We start from the raw sequence: 19,842 nt of genomic DNA, 5'->3' as shown, positions 1-19,842 counted from the left end.
TAGAAGACTTCCCAGTACTCAGCTGGATCGAACATCTGGCTGAGGCGGTCAATCCCTGAACAGGTGCTCAGGTAAAGTTGCTTGGTAAGCGACAGGCACTCTCGAGGCTTCCCTGGTTATGCCATTAACTCTAGTTTAGTCGGATAGGCCGTCTCTGCAGAGGAGCTGGAAAAAGACAAAGAAAGGAAGCAGGAATGAATGGTTAAAAAGGAACCATGATATTTAACAAGCTTTTAAAGGTAAAGGTTCCCCTCGCACATATGTGCTAGTCGTTCCCGACTCTAGGGGGCGGTGCTCATCACCGTTTCAAAGCCGAAGAGCCAGCGCTGTCCAAAGACGTCTCTGTGGTCCTGTGGCCGGCATGACTAAACGTCAAAGGTGCACGGAACACTGTTACCTTCCCACCAAAGGTGGTCCCTATTTTTTCTACTTCCATTTTTTACGTGCTTTCGAACTGCTAGGTTGGCAGAAGCTGGGACAGGTAACAGGAGCTCACCCCGTTCCGCGGCACTAGGGATTCGAACCGCTGAACTGCCGACCTTTTGATCAACAAGCTCAGTGTCTTAGCCACTGAGTCACTGCGTCCCAAACAAGCTTTTACAGAACTCCTAATTCCATTCTGCACGCAGATTAAAAAATAAATAAAATTACAGGTAGGCCTCAGTTTACAGCCATCCGTTTAGGGACGATTTGAAATTCTAACAGCACTGAAAAAAGTGACTTTTGATCGTTTTTCATGCTTACGACCATTGCAGTATCCTCATTTTCACGTGATCAAAATTCAGACACTTGGCAACTGGCTCATATTTACGACGGTTGCAATGTCCCGGGTGTGGATGTGTCGTGTGATCCCCTTTTGAGACCTTCCAACGAGCAAAGTCAACGGGGAAGCCAGATTCGCTTAACAACCATGTTATTAACAAGGGCAGTAATGCACTTAATGAGGTCATAAAAGGGGGCAAAACTCAACAAATGTCTCACTTAGCAACAGAAATTTTGGCCTCAATTGTGGGTCCTAAGTCAAGGACTACCTGCAATTGCTCTGTAAAAAAAATAAATAAAAAAATTTGGGGTTTGAACCCAGGAAGATTTTATACTGTAAGACTGCAAACCCTAAAAGGATAAATGAATTTGCATGTTTCCCCCAATAAATAATATTAATTTATTGTTTACCAAACCATGAGCAAGTACTGACTTCATTTCGGCTTTGCTGGAGAAAATCTGATTGGCTTATAAACAATTGCTTGCATATGCATAGACACACACAGAAGTTGGGGAAACTACAATTTGAGAACCTTTTAGTGTTACCAATCATTAATCGGTAATTTTGACTGTGCAGAACAGTTGCAAGAACTGGGCATGGCTAGTCTAGTGAAGAGAAGGACCAGGGGAGACATAATAGCAGTCTTCCAATATTTGAGGGGCTGCCATAGAGAGCAGGAGGATAATCTATTTTCCAAAGCACCTGAAGGCCGGACAAGGAACAATGGATGGAAACCAGGGTGGATAAAAATCAATGATTTTTTTAAAAAAATAAAAAAAAAATCGGATTTTTTTTATTTAAATCAGATTTTTTTTATTTTTATCGAATTTATTTTAATAAAAAACTTTTGGGGTAAAAATCTATCGTAAGATAGTTTTCTATTTAAGATACACAAATAATTTAGTTTATTCAGCATGAAATGGAGCTTAGTTATGTAGCATGAGGCTGTATATTCTGCAACACTGGGACTATCGGTGAGTCAACAGCGGGTCAAAGGAGTAGCAGAGATGACAGTTGCTCTTTAAAAATTATGATTTAAATTGAGTTGATTTAAATCAAGCCTTTTTACTAGTGATTTAAATCATGATTTAAATTGTGATTTAAATCGACTCGATTTAAATCAAATCCACCCTGATGGAAACTGATCAAGGAGAGAGATTCAACCTAAAAAGGAGGAGGAATTTTCTGACAGTAAGAACAATCGACCAATGGAACAGCTTTTGCCTTCAGAAGTTGTGGGAGCTCCCTCACTGGAGGCTTTCAAGAAGAGACTGGACTGCCATCTGTCAGAAGTGGTGTAGGGTCTCCTGCTTGAGCTAAGGGTTGGACTAAAAGACCTCTGAGACCCCTTCCAACTCTGTTATTCTGTATTCTTCCTGACACAGACACTAGGACAGTGATAGCAACCTGAGTGGCGAAAAGGTCGTGCGGAAATGTCGCACGCACGCTTGTCAGGGGCTGCGGTCCCGAAAAACCGAATGTCCGGGTTCCAGCATGCGTGCACACCCAACGATCAGCTGGCCAGCGTGCATGCGCACACCGGTTTTCGGCACTGCCGCACACACAAAGGACAGCCGATTGTTGAAACCCAGAAAACAAATAGGCAAGGCCACACGAGTGGGGTGACATGGCTTCACATGCCGCCTTGGGCCTATATTTTTTATTTTTATTTTTTTAATTTTTATTTATTTTTTTATATGCCGCCCTTCTCCGGAGACTCAGGGCGGCTTACAGTGCGTTAAGCAATAGCCTTCATACTTTTGTATATTTTATACAAAGTCAGCTTATTGCCCCCACAAACTGGGTCCTCATTTTACCCACCTTAGAAAGGATGGAAGGCTGAGTCGACCTTGAGCCTGGTGAGAATTGAACTCGCAGTAATTGCAGGCAGCTGGATGTTAAATGCTGCCCATATGTTCGCCACAGGGCTGAAATGTAAAATTTGTTACTACCGGTTCTGTGGGTGTGGCTTGGTGGGGGGGGGGGTAATGTGACTGGGTGGGTGTGGCCAACTTTTTTTTTTAACTTTTCAAAGGATTTTTTCTTTGAAAAGTCTCTGCCGATCAGACAACTCAGCTGGGATTGTCAGAGACTTTTCAAAGCATTTTTTTTACCACCTCTTCGGCCAAGAGGTTGCAGGAAAAAATGCTTTGAAAAGTCTCTGATGATCCCAGCTGAGCCGCGTGATCATTAGAGGCTTTTTTTAAAAAACTTTTAAAAGCATTTTTTCGTCAGAAGAGGTTGTAGAAAAAATGCTTTTAAAAGTAAAAAAAAAAAGCCTGTGATAATTGCGCGACTCAGCTGGGCATGGTGGGGGGGGGGCGCAGGGATTTTTGCTACCAGTTCTCCGAACCACCCGCCACCATCGCTACCGGATCGGGCAATACGGTACGAACCGGGATCATTTCACCCCTGGTTCACCATCGCGGCACTAGAAACTTGCAACCCTTCAAATGTTCTTTGATTGCAAACTGCCCTCTCTCTGAACCTTGGCAACATCTGCTGAACTGATGAAAAAAAGGAATCTGACATACCAACCATCTTCCCATCCAAGCAGCTGGTTGTTAAGTGAATGACACCCCCATTTTATGACCTTATTTTTGGCATGGTTAAGTGAATTGTTGCAGTTCTTAAGTGAATCGCGTGGTCGTTAAATGAATCTGGCCCCTCCCACTGACTTTGCTTGTCGGAAGCCAGCGGGGGAAGGTCACAAACGCCGATCACATGACCTTGAGATGCGGCAACGACCGTAAAATACATGCTGGTTGCGAAATGCCCAAATTGTGATCATGTGAGTGTGGGGATGCTGCGAGAATCGTAAGTGCAAGAATCGAGCGTAATCACTTTTTTCAATGGCACTGAAATTTTGAACCGTCATTAAAGAAATGGTTGTAAGTTGAGGACTATCTGTATGGGTTCAAGATAGAGTACAGGGAGTTCTCCACATACGACCACAATTGAGCCCAAACTGACGTTGCAAAGTGATTAATTTGTTAAGTGAGTTTTGCCCCCATTTTACAACTTTCCTTGCTGCATTTGTTAAGCGAATCACTGCAATTGTTAAGGTAGGAACACGGTTGTTAAGTGAATCTGGCTTCCCCATTGACTTGGCTTGTCAAGAAAATCAGAAAAGGTGATCATATGACCCCGGGACACTGCAACCGTCATAAATGTGAGTCAGTTGTCGAGTGTCCGAGTTTTGATGACGTGAACACGGGGGATGCTGAAACTGTCGTCAGTGTGACAAAGTCATAAATCACTTTTTTCAGTGCTGTTGTAACACGGTCACTAAACAAATGGTTGTAAATTGAGGACTACCTGTAGATTAGATTGTCAAAGGGGAAAAAAAAATCTCCAAAGGGGAAAATTAATATCAGGAGTTATTATGGGGATATTGGGAGCTCTGAAACAGGTTGCAAACGGGAATAATGATTGAAGATAGGCTAAGCAACCTTGCCTAATCTTGAAATAACTAATAGGAAGTGGATCCGGTTAGTGGTTGCATGGGAGAATCTCCCTGGATTTACAGATTACAGATTAGCAGAGTTGGAAGGGACTTGATAGGTCATCTAGTCCAACCCCCTGCTCAAGCAGGAGACCCTACACCCGTGATGGTGTACCAAAGGCACGCGTGCCACAGGTGGCACACGTAGCCGTATCAGTGGGCACACGAGCCCATTTTCAGGGCTTCTGGGCCCACCAGAAGTAGGGAAACAGGTTGTTCCTGCCTCTGGAGGGCCTCAGAGAGTGGTGGGGAAAGCCCATTTTTTGCTGTCCCCAGCCTCCAGAGCCTCTCTAGGAGTTGGGGAAGGCGAAAACAGCCTTCCCCACCCCCAGAGGCCAGAAACGGCCCATTTGCCAACTTCCGCTGGGATCAGAAGGTCTGTTTTTTTGTTGTCCACAGCCTCTAGAGCCTCTCTAGGAATCTGGGGAGGGCAAAAACAGCCTTCCCCACCCCCAGAGGCCAGAAACGGCCCATTTGCCAACTTCCACTGGGATCAGGCGGCCTGTTTTTTGCTGTCCCCAGCCTCTAGAGCCTCTCTAGGAGTCTGGGGAGGGCAAAAACAGCCTTCCCCACCCCCCAGGAGGCCCTCTGGAGGCCGAAAATGGCCCATTTTCACATAGAATTATGGGTATGGGCACACATGCGCGCAACCCCCTTGCCCCCCCCCCTCCTGGCACGCGATGGCAAAAAGGTTAGCCATCACTGCCCTACACCATTTCTGGCAGATTGGCAGTCCCATCTCTTCTTGACAGTCTCAAGTGATGAAGCTCCCACAACTTCCGAAGGCAACTTCTGTTCCATTGGTTGATTCATTAAAATCATTTAAAAATGATTTTGCATTTGCAAAATCAGAATTGAGCTTGACATGATGGAGACTTGACACAACGGAGATAGAATAGAATAGAATAACAGAGTTGGAAGGGACCTTGGAGGTCTTCTAGTCCAACCCCCAGCTTAGGCAGGAAACTCCATATACCACTTCAGACAAATGGTTGTCCAACATCTTCTTAAAAACCTCCAGTGTTGGAGCATTCACAGCTTCTGGAGGCAAGTTGTTCCCCTGATTAATTGTTCTAACTGTCAGGAAATTTCTCCTGAGTTCTAAGTTGCTTCTCTCCTTGATTAGTTTCCACCAGTTGCTTCTTGTCCTGCCTTCAGGTGCTTTGGAGAATAGCTTGACTCCCTCTTCTTTGGGGCAGCCCCTGAGATATTGGAACACTGCTATCATGTCTCCCCTAAGTCCTTCTTTTCATTAAATGTTTAGGATGTTGCTGCAAAAGGCCTCGAGCATCACTCTTTACTACACATTGATTGCTTACAATTTTGAATCTCAACTTTGAATTTTGGGAATAAGGGCAGAGATTAAGTTGTTGACGCCAACTAATTGTAGGATTAGATTTTTAAACCGGCTTAATTACACTCTGATCCAACACAGGCCGTCAACCAATTGCTAAAACAATAAACCGAAAGCCTCAATATTTGTACAAATGGATGACAAAATTAAGAACTAAAGGAATTGAAGAAGATAACTTAATAGGGGCACAAATACATTTGGCCAGTAATGTTAATAAGTACTAATATTCAAATCTTTATGGCAGTGTTTCTCAACCTTGGCCGCTGGACGATGTGTGGACTTCAACTCCCAGTATTCCCCAGCCAGCTCTGCTGGCTGGGGAATTCTGGGAGTTGAAGTCCACACATCATCCAGCGGCCAAGGTTGAGAAACACTGCTCTATGGTCTGTCACCTTGAGCCACTTTGCTAGGGAATTCTGGGAGTTGAAGTCCACACATCGTCCAGCGGCCAAGGTTGAGAAACACTGCTCTATGGTCTGTCACCTTGAGCCACTTTGCTAGGGAATTCTGGGAGTTGAAGTCCACACGTCTTAAAGTAATGGCCAAGGTTAAAGTGCTCTATGCCAGGGGCCTCCAAACTTGGTAATTTTAAGACTTGTGGACCCATGCTGACTGGGGACTTCTGGGAGTTGTAGTCCACAAGCCTTAAAAGCTGCTAAGCTTGGAGATCTCTGATCTCTGTGATCCTTGTCCACAAAGAGCCGAGGTGGTGCAGTGGTTAGAGTGCAGTACTGCAGCTACTTCAGCTGACCGCTAGTTCAGCAGATCAGCGGATCAAATCTCACCGGCTCAAGGTTGACTCAACCTTCCATCCTTCCGAGGTGGGTAAAATGAGGACCCAGATTGTTGGGGGAAATATGCTATTTAGTATACTGTCGATTGTTGTAAGCCGTCCAGAGTCCTCGGAGAGTGGGCGGCATAGAAATATGACTAATAATAATAATAATAATTGCATAATTTTAATCAAAGTTTTCTTGATGCTGTTTTCTCTCTTTATGAAAACTCTAAATCCAAGGAAACATGCAGCCCACCTTCCACCTGCAGGCGCACACAAATACAGGTAGTCCTCGATGTACGACCACAATTGAGCCCAAAATTTCTGTTGCTAAGCGAGACACTTGTCGAGCGAGTTTTGCCCCATTTTAAGACCTTTCTTGCCACCGTTGTTAAGCGAATCACTGCAATTGTTAAGTTAGTAACACGGTTGTTAAATGAATCTGGCTTCCCCATTGACTTTGCTCGTCAGAAAGTCGCAAAAGAGGATCACGTAACCCGGGACACTGCAACCGTCATAAATATGAGTCAGTTGCTAAGCCCCTGAATTTTGATCACGTGACTCTGGGGATGCTGCGATGGTTGCAAGTGTGAAAAATGGCCGCCAGTCGCTTTTTTTCAGGGCCGTTGTAACTTCAGATGGTCGCTAAATGAACGGCTGTAAGTCCAAGACCACCGGTACTTTGGCACAGGTATTTCATGGCCTGATCTAACGGTTGCATTTTTAAAACAAAAATGAGACGTTTTCCGGACCGTTTCCACACGCCCCAGGTTATTATTTACAGGTAGTCCTCGACTTACAACAGTTCATTTAGTGACCATTCAAAGTTACCACGGCACTGAAAAAAGTGACTTATGACTGTTTTTCACAGTTATGACCTTGGCAGCATCCCCATGGTCAAATGATCAAAATTCAGATTCATATTTATGACGGTTGCAGTGTCCCAGGGCCAGGGGATTTTTTGTGACCTCCTGACCAACAAAGTCAATGGGGAGGCCAGATTCACTTAACAACCCGGTTACCAACTTAATAACTGCCGTGATTCGCTTAACAACAGTGGCAGTGGTGGGCTGCTGCTGGTTGTAACAACCGCTTCTCCCAGCACCGAAAATGTGAGCGTGCGCCTTCCGTGCATTTGCGCAGCTTCAAAAATGCGGCGATATAGGACGGAATAGTGCTGGGATGGGTGGGAGGGGGTTGGCCCCACCACCCACGGGTCGCAACTACTGGTTTGCCCCAACCAGTCCGAATCGGCAACAGCCGACCTCTGAACGGTGGCAAGAAAAGCTGTAAAATGGGGCAAAACTCACTTAACAAATGTCTCACAGAACAACAGAAATTTGGGCTCCCTAAGAGCACAGGTGGTGCAGTGGTTAGAGTGCAGTACTGCAGGCTTACTTCTGCTGATTCCTGGCCGCCAGCAGTTTTGACAGTTCAAATCTCACCAGGCTCAAGGTTGACTCAGCCTTTCCATCCTTCCAAGGTGGGTAAAACGAGGACCCAGATTGTTGGGGGGGGGGCAACAGGCCGGCTCTGTAAACCGCTTCAAGAGGGCTATAAAGCACCGTGAAGCGGTATATAAATTTATTTATTTATTAGTTCGATTTATATGCCGCCCTTCTCCGGAGACTCAGGGCGGCTTACAATGCATTAAGCAATAGCCTTCATACTTTTGTATACACCTGCTTAGTAGCGCTTTCGCCCCCCCCAAGCGGTGTTCTTTTTTATACAAAGTCAGCTTATTGCCCCCACAATCCGGGTCCTCATTTTACCTACCTCGAAAGGATGGAAGGCTGAGTCAACCTTGAGCCTGGTGAGATTTGAACTTGCAGTAACTGCAGGCAACTGGCAACTAAGTGCTACTTTAACAGCACTTAGTCCACTGTGCCACCAGACTCTTATCTAAGTGGTCTTGCTATTTTGGCCGTAAGTCGAGGACTACCTGCATTATAAAAAAAAAACGAAGCCAACCCATCTCACTCACACACACACACCCCGGACAAAAAGCTGAGGACCAGCTCATGAGTCACCAGAGCGAACCGCTCTTTTGAAATGTCCCACAACACTCCCAAATGCATCATCACCCCTCAATTGGGTCTGGTGGCTCAGCAGACTGATAGCATTGTGATTAACACCAGCTGTCTGCAATTACTGTAAGTTCAAATCTCACCAGGCTCAAGGTTGACTCAGCCTTCCATCCTTTCTAAGGTAGGTAAAATTGAGGATCCAGTTTGTGGGGGCAATAAGCTGACTTTGTATAAAAATATACAAAAGTATGAAGGCTATTGCTTAACGCATTGTAAGCCGCCCTGGGTCTCCGGAGAAGGGCGGCATATAAATCAAATTAAAAAAAAAAAATTCTTATCCTCGCATTTAAACTATTTCAAGAGCCACGGTGGCCCAGTGGTTAGAGTGCAGTACTGCAGGCTACTTCTGCTGACTGCCGGCTGACTGCAATTTGGCACTTCGAATCTCACCAGGCTCAAGGTTGACTCAGCCTTTCATCCTTTCTAAGGTGGGTAAATTGAGGACCCAGTTTGTGGGGGCAATAAGCTGACTTTGTATAAATGTACAAAAGGATGAAGGCTATTGCTTAACGCACTGTAAGACGCCCTGAGTCTCCGGAGAAGGGCGGCATATAAATCAATTTTTTTTTTAAAAATGGTTTCCTTAAGATAGACTGCCTTGGAATAAAGCATCTCTCTGTGCAGTTGGATCCCACAACTCTCCCCTTCTCTCCCTCCCTTTCTCTCTCTCTCTCTCTCTCTCTCTCTCTCTCTCTCTCGGGGGTGTAGGGGGGGCTCTTCCCTTCATCCTGTCCTTGTATTAACTGAGGACTAGCAACCTGCTTTTGTGATTTTAGGGCATCCTTCTGTGCAAACCCCCCCCCCCACTCCTCCACATCCGTTGGCTTTGCTTTTCTAAAAGGAAAAGGCAAGGCAGAAATGCTGCAGGGAGGGTTCCCCCCCCACACACACACACTATTGCCTGGAATGCTGGAAAAGCTACCCCTGTTGGGTTTCTGCCTTGCCCTGCATCTCTTCAAAGCCCAGCCCGTGCAGAAGGAAGGCACCCCCCCCCCACTTCTTCCATCCAGCCCATTGCTGCGCTTACCCCCATTCCCTCTGCGCGCTCCCAGCAGCACCAGCACCAGCAGCAGCTGCAGCACCTTCTCCCATCTTCCATTCAGCAGCTTCGGCAGGAAATTAAAACAGGAAGGAACTTTTATCTTTTTTTTTTTTGGATTTTTTTTTTCCTTTCAATTTTTTTTGTTAAATGCCTCTAAACTCGCAGCCCCTTTCATCTTCCGGAGCCCCTCTAGGAATCGCTCCTTCTTTTCCTTTAACCCGTGGAGTGCCAGAGGAAAAGGGCAGCTGAAGGATTTTCTTTTTCATCGGTCTCTTTTCCATGCTTTCCGCGTGGAGGATTCACAGGTTAACAGAGTGAGTTGGAAGGGACCAAGATCAAGGGAGGAGATACGAATGGAATGGAATGGAATGGAATGGAATGGAATGGAATGGAATAGAATAGAATAGAATAGAATAGAATAGAATAGAATAGAATAGAATAGAATAGAATAGAATAGAATAGAATAGAATTGGGAATGGGAATGGGAATGGGAATGGGAATGGGAATGGGAATGGGAATGGGAATAGGAATGGAATAAATAGAATAGAATAGAATAGAATAGAATAGAATAGAATAGAATAGAATAGAATAGAATTCTTTATTGGCCAAATGTGATTGGACACACAAGGAATTTGTCTTTGGTGCATATGCTCTCAGTGTACATAAGGAGAATAAAATACATTCATCAAGAATAAAAAGATAGAACCCTTAGTAACAGTCAAGGTTATTAATAAGCTATCAGATCATAATAGAATAGAATAGAATAGAATAGAATAGAATAGAATAGAATAGAATAGAATAGAATAGAATAGAATAGAATAGAATAGAATAGAATAGAATTCTTTATTGGCCAAATGTGATTGGACACACAAGGAATTTGTCTTTGGTGCATATGCTCTCAGTGTACATATTTATTTATTTATTTATTTGTTTGTTTAAATTTCTATACCGCCCTTCTCCAATAGGACTCAGGGCGGTGCACAGCCTAAGTAAAAACAAAGCATACAAAATTTAAAAAACAGTATTAAAATAATTAAATGTTCTGGCCGTAAATTAAAACAACCCAATTTTAAAATCAATTTAAAATTAGCTCAAGCCAGCCCAGCTAGTTGAAATAAATAGGTTTTCAGGGCCCGACGAAAAATCCGGAGGTCTGTTATTATACGTAACTCTGGGGGAAGGTTATTCCAGAGGGTGGGTGCCGTCACAGAGAAGGCTCTCCCCCTGGGGTCGCCAGCCGACATTGTCTGGCGGACGGCACCCTGAGGAGGCCCACTCTGTGCGAGCGTACTGGCCGGTGGGAGGCTATTGGTGGCAGTAGGCGGTCTCGTAAATACCCCGGCCCTAAGCCATGGAGCGCTTTAAAGGTGGTCACCAACACCTTGAAGCGCACCCGGAAGACCACTGGGAGCCAGTGCAGCTCGCGCAGGAGAGGTGTCACATGGGAGCGCCTCGTCGCCCCCATAATCCCCCACGCGGCCGCGTTCTGGACCAGCTGGAGCCTCCGGGTGCACCCCAGGGGGAGCCCCATGTAGAGAGCGTTGCAGTAGTCCAGGCGGGAAGTGACTAGTGCCTGAGTGACTGTGCGTAGAGAGTCCCGATCTAGAAAGGGGCGCAACTGGCGTATCAGGCGAACCTGATAAAAAGCCCCCCTGGCCACGGCCGTCAAATGGTCTTCTAGAGACAGCCGTGCGTCCAGGAGGACGCCCAAGTTGTGAGCCCTCTCCGTGGGGGCGAGTGATTCGCCCCCAATAGCCAGCGATGGCGTCAGCTGGCTATATCGGGACGCTGGAAGCCACAGCCACTCGGTCTTGGAGGGGTTGAGTCGGAGCCTGTTTCTCCCCATCCAGGCCCGCACGGCCTCCAGGCACTGGGACATCACTTCAAGGGCATCGTTGGGGTGGCCTGGGGTGGAGATGTACAGCTGGGTGTCATCAGCGTACTGATGGAACTCCACCCCGAAGCCACGGATGATCTCACCCATAAGGAAAATAAAATACATTCATCAAGAATAAAAAGATAGAACCCTTAGTAACAGTCAAGGTTATTAATAAGCTATCAGATCGTACTAGGAAACAAATAAAAACAATATAATTGAAAGATACAAGCACATAGAATAGAATAGAATAGAATAGAATAGAATAGAATAGAATAGAATAGAATAGAATAGAATAGAATAGAATTCTTTATTGGCCAAATGTGATTGGACACACAAGGAATTTGTCTTTGGTGCATATGCTCTCAGTGTACATAAGGGGAATAAAATACATTCATCAAGAATAAAAAGATAGAACCCTTAGTAACAGTCAAGGTTATTAATAAGCTATCAGATCGTACTAGGAAACAAATAAAAACAATATAATTGAAAGATACAAGCACATAGAATAGAATAGAATAGAATAGAATAGAATAGAATAGAATAGAATTCTTTATTGGCCAAATGTGATTGGACACACAAGGAATTTGTCTTTGGTGCATATGCTCTCAGTGTACATAAGGGGAATAAAATACATTCATCAAGAATAAAAAAGACACAACTCTTAGTGATGGTCAAGGTTACTAATAAGCTATCAGATCATATTAGGAAACAAATAAAAACAATATAATTGAAAGATACAAGCAACATGGTTATAGTAATAAGTGGGAAGAGATAGGTACTAGTAAGGAAGAGAAGAAGAATAGTACTACAGTCTTAGTAAATTATTTGACAGCGTTGTGGGAATTAGTTGTTAAGCAGAGTGATGGCATTCGGGAAAAAACTGTCCTTGTGTCTAGTTGTTCTGGTGTGCAGTGCCCTATAGCGTCTTTTTGAAGGCAGAAGTTGAAACTTATGTCCAGGATGTGACACCACTCTATAAAGTCCTAGTAAGAGCACACCTAGAGTACTGCATCCAATTTTGGTCACCACACTGTAAAAAAGATGTTGAGACACTAGAAAAAGTGCAGAGAAGAGCAACCAGGATGATTAGGAGACTGGAGGCTAAAACATATGTTGAACGGTTGCAGGAACTGGGCATGGCTAGTCTAGTGAAGAGAAGGACCAGGGGAGACATGATAGCAGTCTTCCAATATTTGAGGGGCTGCCACAGACAGGAAGGGGGTCAAGCTATTTTCCAAAGCACCTGAAGCCCAGACAAGGAATAATGGATGGAAACTGAACAAGGAGAGATTTGGCCTAAGGAGAAATTTTCTGACAGTGGGAACAATCAAGCAATGGAACAGAAGTTGCCTCCAAAAGTAGGAGACCCTACACCATTTCTGACAGAGGGCAGTCCAATCTCTTCTTGAAAGCTTCCAGTGATGCCCACAAAAGTTTTCTTTTCTCTTCCCCCCCCCGCCCCCAGAAAAGATACAAGAGAGGAAGGAAAAAATGAGTCCAGAATAGAAGTGGACAACACTGCAAAGCAAAATGTGCAGCCATGTGAAGTGTGTTGTGGTCGCAAAACATCCTGAGCTGTGATTTTTTGGGGATCGAAAGACTGTCTGTTTAAAAGGCAACCTTTATCAAACTCGGCAACTTTTAAGATGGGTGGACTTCAATTCCCAGAATTCCCCAGCCAAGTGATCAAGTCCAAGTGATCAAATTTGAGAAATGCTGTTTTTGCACTATGGAAGGTTTTCTTTTAATTTGGAAGGGGAAAATAAAGCAGAATTGTTCCTTGGATCCTGATGGCTGGCTAGGGAATTCTGGGAGTTGAAGCCCACATATTTTAAAGCTCCCAAGGTTGAGAAATGCTGCTTTACACTATGAGGGTTTGTTAACTGGTTAATTTATCCAGAGGAGAAAAATAAATTTGTTTTTTCTTTCTCTTGGATCCGAAGGCTGGCTGAGGAATTCTGGGACTTGAGGTGCATTCATCTTGAAGTTGCCAGTTCAAGAAACTCTGTTTTACACTACAAGAGTTAGTTGGTTATGAAATTTCATCAATGTTGACAAGAAAAATGAAAACATCCCTTTTTTAATCCAGGCTAATCAACGTGGTTAAACAACAGTGGAGTTTTTTAAGAAGGCAGCATACATTGGCAAGGAAAGGAAATGTATGGGTTTTGTTTAGTATAAATTTTAAATTTTATTTTATTTTCAATTTCACAAACATCTGGATATGCCTATTATATCTAATGCAACCTGGCTGGCTGGAAGTCTCAAGGCTTGCTCATCTCCAGCCTCCCCAAAATTGTCTCATTCTATTTTTAACTTCTGTCCCTCAGAACATCTCTCCCCTCAACAGCTTCTGCTCCCAGATATTTTCCCTTGCATCCAAGGACACTTTAGAGTCTAAAGACCATAGTCCACATCACCAAGATCTGGGGGCTTTGACCTGCTTTTCAAACCAAATTAAACTTATAACTTCAAATAATGCATTTATTATCTTACGGAACTCACTGCTACAAGATAGGGCAATGATGAATAGCTTGGCTATCTTTCAGGCAGGATGGAGATGATAAAAGTCTTTGGAAGGTTATATGGATCAAAATAATTCTGCCAGAGTATCCATTCCTGTGGAACAAGGCTGAGAGAGGGGACCCCTGTCACCTTGTCCCCTTCCTTTTAAAAAAAGGAGATTTTTATCTGATCCATTAAGAGCCTTTCTCAGAATCTTAGTTCTTATGCCCTACATGCGGAGCCAAAATTTGACATTCAAGGGTTTAATTGGCCACACAAGGAATTTGTCTTTAGTGCATAAGCTCTCAGTGTACCTAAAAGATATAATACGTTCATCATGAATCCTAAGATACAACACTTAGTGATAGTCATAGGATACTAAATAAGCAATCAAAATCATACTATGAAATTAAATAATGCAATATAAATTGTAAAAATATAAGTAACATGGTTATAGTCATAAGTGGGAGGAGATAGGTAATAGGAAGGATGAGAAGAATAATAGTAATACAGTCTTAGTAAATAGTTTGACAGTGTTGTGCGAATTAGTTGCTTACAGTCATTCACTGAAAAGTCCACCTTTTAAAAACATATAATGCATGTTTTTTAAAAAGGTGGTCAGACTTTGATCATAGCTATTATCTTGATTATTTCACTACCTTCCCACCTCCTGCTGGCTTTGATTTAACCTGGCCGAAATGCCCACTAGGTGGCGGCAGATACTCAGACAACCATTTAAGCCCTCTAGTGGCTGTCTTGCATTTTTTGCAGGGCAGATCTAGAAACCCTAACCAAGTATTAACTTTGGCTTATCTTCTTGTGGTAACCCAGCCAAGTCATTTTCCTCTGACACTTTAAAAAGGGTTGTGTGGGTAGTAAGTTCACACATTGTGAAGAAAGGTATTCTTTGCTGGAAGTTGTCCTCTCAGGACAACTCTCTCTCAGATTTACTCTCAGGACAATTAACTCTTGAGTATTTGCTCTCAGGAGAATTTACTCTTGAGTATTTACTCTCAGGAGAATTTACTCTGAGTATTTACTCTCAGGAGAATTTACTCTGAGTATTTACTCTCAGAATTTACTCTGAGTATTTACTCTCAGGAGAATTTACTCTTGAGTATTTACTGTCAGGAGAATTCACTCTGAGTATTTACTCTCAGGAGAATTTACTCTTGAGTATTTACTCTCAGGAGAATTCTTGGCATAAAAAGAAGGGTGTCTATCTGGGTAGAAGTGCATTTTTTATAGTTTTAGAACTGATTAGGTTCTTTGAAGGCCAAAGATGTCACCTGTGAAGCTTCCTTCCCTGTTTCAGGCAATTTATGTTGCTAAATGAGAAATGTGTTAAGTGAGTTTTGTCCCATTTTATGACTTTTCTTGCCACAGCTAAGTAAATCATTGCAGCTGTTAGTCACACAGTTGATAAGTGAATCTGGCTCCCTCATTGACTTTGCTTGTCAGAAAGTCACAAAAGGGAATTGACCCTAGGACAGGAGTCTGCCACCTTAAATACTCAAAGAGCCATTTGGACCCATTTCCCACAGAAAAGAAAACATCGGGAGCCACAAAACCTGGGTGGGCAGGGCCAACTCGATGTCACTCATTTCCACCAGTCACATGACTCCTCCTAGCCACGCCTACCCAGCCTGTCATTAGGGCAGAGAACCAGTTGTTAAAAAACACCGGGAACCACAAAATCCTTTTGACATCTTTCTCGCTTTCTCCCCCACTCTCCCTCTCTCTGTATCTCTCTGTCTCTCTCTCTCTCACCCTCTCTCTGTATCTCTGTCTCTGCCCTGGCTACTTCTCCATCCCCCACTGTCACCCTTACCTTCTCAGGCCAGGCGAGGAGTGACTGGGAGAGGAGAGCAAGGGGCGGGGCCAGCCAGTGGTGGAATCACCTGACATGGAGCCACAGAAGAGGGCCCAAAGAGCCACATGCAGCTCCCGAGCCGCAGGTTGCTGACCCCTGCCCTAGGACACTGCAACCGTCATAAATATGAAGCAGTTGCCAAGCGCCCAAGTTTTGTTCAAGTGACCATTGGAATGCTGCAATGGTCGTGAGAAAAATGATCATAAATCGTTTTTTTCAATGCCACTGTGACTTAGAACGGTCACTAAACGAATGTTTGTAAGTGGAGGACGACCTGTAAATTAGAAGGGCAAGACAAAAGACAATGGATGGAAACTAATCAAGGAGAAAAGCAACCTAGAACTAAGGAGAAACTTCCTAACAGTGAGGACAACTAACCAGTGGAACGGCTTGTGGTGGATGCTCCAACACTGGAGGCTTTTAAGAAGAGACCGAACAACCACTTGCCAAAAATGGTATAGGGCAGTGATGGCTAACCTTTTTCCTGTCATGTGCCAAAAACAGGGGGAGCATGGGGGGTTTGCGCGTGTGTGTATCCACACCTATAATTCAATGCGCCCCGTCCCCCCGCACATGCACGCGTGACCGCCCCAGGGCTCCCCCTCTTTTGGCACGTGATGGCCGGGTGGGCCTGGTAGGCCCATTTTTCGCCCTCCCCAGGCTCTAGAGGCTTTCTTGGAGCCTGGGGAGGACAAAAACGGCTTCCTTCCCGTGGAGGCCCTCCGGAGGCTGGAAACAGCCATTTCCCGACTTCCGCTGGATCCAGAAGGCCTGTTTTTCGCCCTCCCCAGGCTCCAGAGGCTTTCTAGGAGCCTGGGGAGGGCAAAAACTGCCTTTCCCACCCACCCAGAAGCCCTCCAGAGGCTGGAAACAACCCATTTCCTGACTTCCGGTGGGCGCAGAAAGGCTGAAAATCAGGTGGCCGGCACGCACATGCATGCTGGAGCTGAGGTAGAGCAACGCTCATGTGCCCACAGATACGGCTCCATGTGCCACCTGTGGCACGTGTGCCATAGGTTCGCCATCACGGGTATAGGGAGTTGGACTAGAAGACCTCCAAGGTCCCTTTCAACTTTTGTTGTGGCTCCATTATCTGAGCCTGTGTCATCGGCAGGAGAGGACTCCAAGAGTGAAGAAGAGGAGTTGGCAAGGCCTCCCTCTCCAGGACCCTCCTCTCTGGCAATGCCTTCGGTGTCTGCCGAAGGGCAAGAGATAGGGCCGGGGCCAAGCACATCCACGCAGCCACAGATGGACAGTGATGAGGGTAATGAGTCTTGGCTGGATCCATGCCAGCGTCGCAGAGATAAGCGCGTGCAACAGAAGAAAAGGCGTGCCCGAGATTAGGCTGAGTCACTGGACCACACCCCACAGGATATAAAAGGGAGCGTAGTGGCCAGTCAAACCTTGTGATGAACAAAGCTGAAAGCTTCCACGCCATTCTGCATTGCCAGACTTTTGGCTATAGATTTTGCTGGATTATCTCTGGACTTGATTGACTCCATAATTATTGAGCTGTTTCTTTTGATGTATCAGAAGTGGGGAGAAGTTATCTCTCCTCTTTGTAAATAATAAACTCTTGGCAGGCAGCCACTAGGTTGTTGCCAAGTTCCGTTATCATAAGGAAAAGGATTTTGCCGGCTGGTTTGGTCTTTAACTTTTGAACGTCTGTTGGTGTGTGTGCGTATGGTTGGGGACAGAACAACTTTATTATTCTGTATCTTTTTTAAAATCTTCTCTGTTCCATAGTACAAACACCAACCAAAGTTGGAACTAGCAACCAAGACAAAAGGAACAAAAAAAGTTGCTAGTTTACCGAGCAAACAGAATCTTAGTAAAATAAAATAATTTGCCCACACGTCTCCTGGAAGGTATTTTTAAAAATTTATTTTAACTTTAGGATAACAAATCATCTCTATCTATAAAATGATGGAATTATCAGTCGCTACTCTAAAACTTTAGCTGTTGGGGAAAAAAAAATTACGAACTAGCAGGAAAGCTAATCAACGAATTCGAAACAGACTATTGTCTCAGAAAAAGAGCCAGCTTATATAACATTTTAACGCAGTTGATTGAGTGGAAACCAGAAACATTTAATTAACACCGAGATGCTAATTACGTTCAGTTTGAAAACAGGCTATTACAGAACAGAGAATCTTAAGGGAGGGCTTATAAAACACAGAGAAAAAAAAAATACAATTTTGTCTAACGCCAACGCCAGTACAAATTCTGGGAAGAGATACTCTTTCCATTCACATACATTGTAATTTTCTTTTTAAGATCTGACCAGGACTTGAGCATTACAGAAGGCACTTGTGTTGTTGTCATATGACAATGCATGGTGGGCATTTCTAAGCTGGAGGACGTTTATGAAGTCTTCCATCTTTGCGAACTGCATTCTTACCATACTGTACGTTTTCTTACTTCCTTTGGGGACTCCACCAAAGTCTCCAAATGGCTATCAACGCTATGAAAAAATGGGGCCAGAGAGGGCCTTGTCAAGATGGAGAACGCTGTTCTAAAACACGAAAACACAACCTGCATTGTTCCGTTCATATATTGAGACTTTAATATATCTAAAGAGCTTCACACCTTTTATAAAGCTCTGTTTTGCTGCCCTTTAACCTATCCTGGGCCTTGAGAAGGTAGGTTTCATTTCCCCAAATCCCATAAGCCACGCGAGGTAGCCATTTGGGGAGCGAAAAGTTAACATGTACAGGGGATAAAAAGATTGGGGGGGGAAAACTGCTGATCTTATTAAGAGGATTAATGAGTCTTTCCTTTGATTGGTTATTAAGAAGTAATTTATTCAATTAGTAAATCGCAAATAACTTGGTCTCCTAGTAGGCATGCATTCTTAAAATCAGCTACCTGTGAAACTAAGTACCGTATTTTTCGGACTATAAGACACACCTAGATTTACAGGAGGAAAACAAGAAAAAAAAGATCGTTTTCGGCCTCCATGCACCGTGTTTTCGTCCTCCCCGGCCCCCAGAAGCACTCTGTTGCGCTCTGCATGTTTCGTTTTTGCAGAGTGCTTCTGGGGGCCGCTGAAAACGCGATACGTGGAAGGTTTGGGAGCCCCAAAATGGGCCCGTTTTTGGCAAAAATGGGACGTGCTGAGGGGAGGGCAAAAACACAACACACAGGGTTCGGGGCCAAAAACCAAAAATGGGACGTGCTGAGGGGAGGGCAAAAACACAACACACAGGGTTCGGGGCCATATTTGGTCTATAAGACGCACCGAAATTCTCACCCACTTTTAGGGAGGGGAAAGTGCGCCTTATTCTCCAAAAAATACCGTATTTACACAAGCAGCATCTGGAAAGCAGCCTTTAGAAAATCCAGGAGAGAACAGAATATACAGGTAAGTCCTCAATTTACGACCAGTTTCCAGCTGCTTAATGACCAGCACGATCTACAACTGTAATTCTGGTCGTAAATCAAGGACTAACTGTATGTTTCTCATTAAACTGCAATAAGAGTCCCCAAGCTTTTCTTAATCCCGTGGCACCCGGGAAGCAGATCAACAGTTCCAGTCCTAATTTTTTTGTCAATAAAGCAATGAGCACAAAAGCAATTGGGAAGTTTTGTTTGCTCTTGATTGCAACGCAAGCGTAGCTTTTTCATTTTTCTTTTTCAAGGAAAAGCTGGCTGAATAAAAAGCATTGAAAAAAAAAAATAACAAGACAGCCAACTTTGTATGGATAAAAAAAAAAAAATTCACACCAGGAATCTGCAACCAGCTGTCATAGATATTGGGACCTCTATGGCTCTGTGCTAAAATACAGCCTCCAGGTTTCTCCATAGTTGGAAGAAAAAGACAGCTTAGACAGCTGAAATCTTGGGACATTTCAAAATTCTCCCAAGTCAGAGGGAGATTATTGAAATCTTACAAGAGTGGGTCATTTCTGGCCTGTTAATATCTTACGCCAATTTTTTTACTTCAGAGAACGCTAACGCTAAAAACCGGATGAGACGCTATTGCCGATTCCTGTTTGAATCCAAAGCTGCAAAGCATTTTTTTCCCCCGGTTGTTGCCGCCGTTGTTGTTCCCGTCGG

Source organism: Pituophis catenifer, unplaced genomic scaffold, assembly GCF_029215685.1.
Source record: "Pituophis catenifer annectens isolate HBS135680 unplaced genomic scaffold, rPitCat1.0.hap2 SCAF_2, whole genome shotgun sequence".
Taxonomy (NCBI): domain Eukaryota; kingdom Metazoa; phylum Chordata; class Lepidosauria; order Squamata; family Colubridae; genus Pituophis; species Pituophis catenifer.
The sequence above is the reverse complement of the archived record's forward strand: the minus strand, read 5'-3'. Positions refer to the sequence as shown.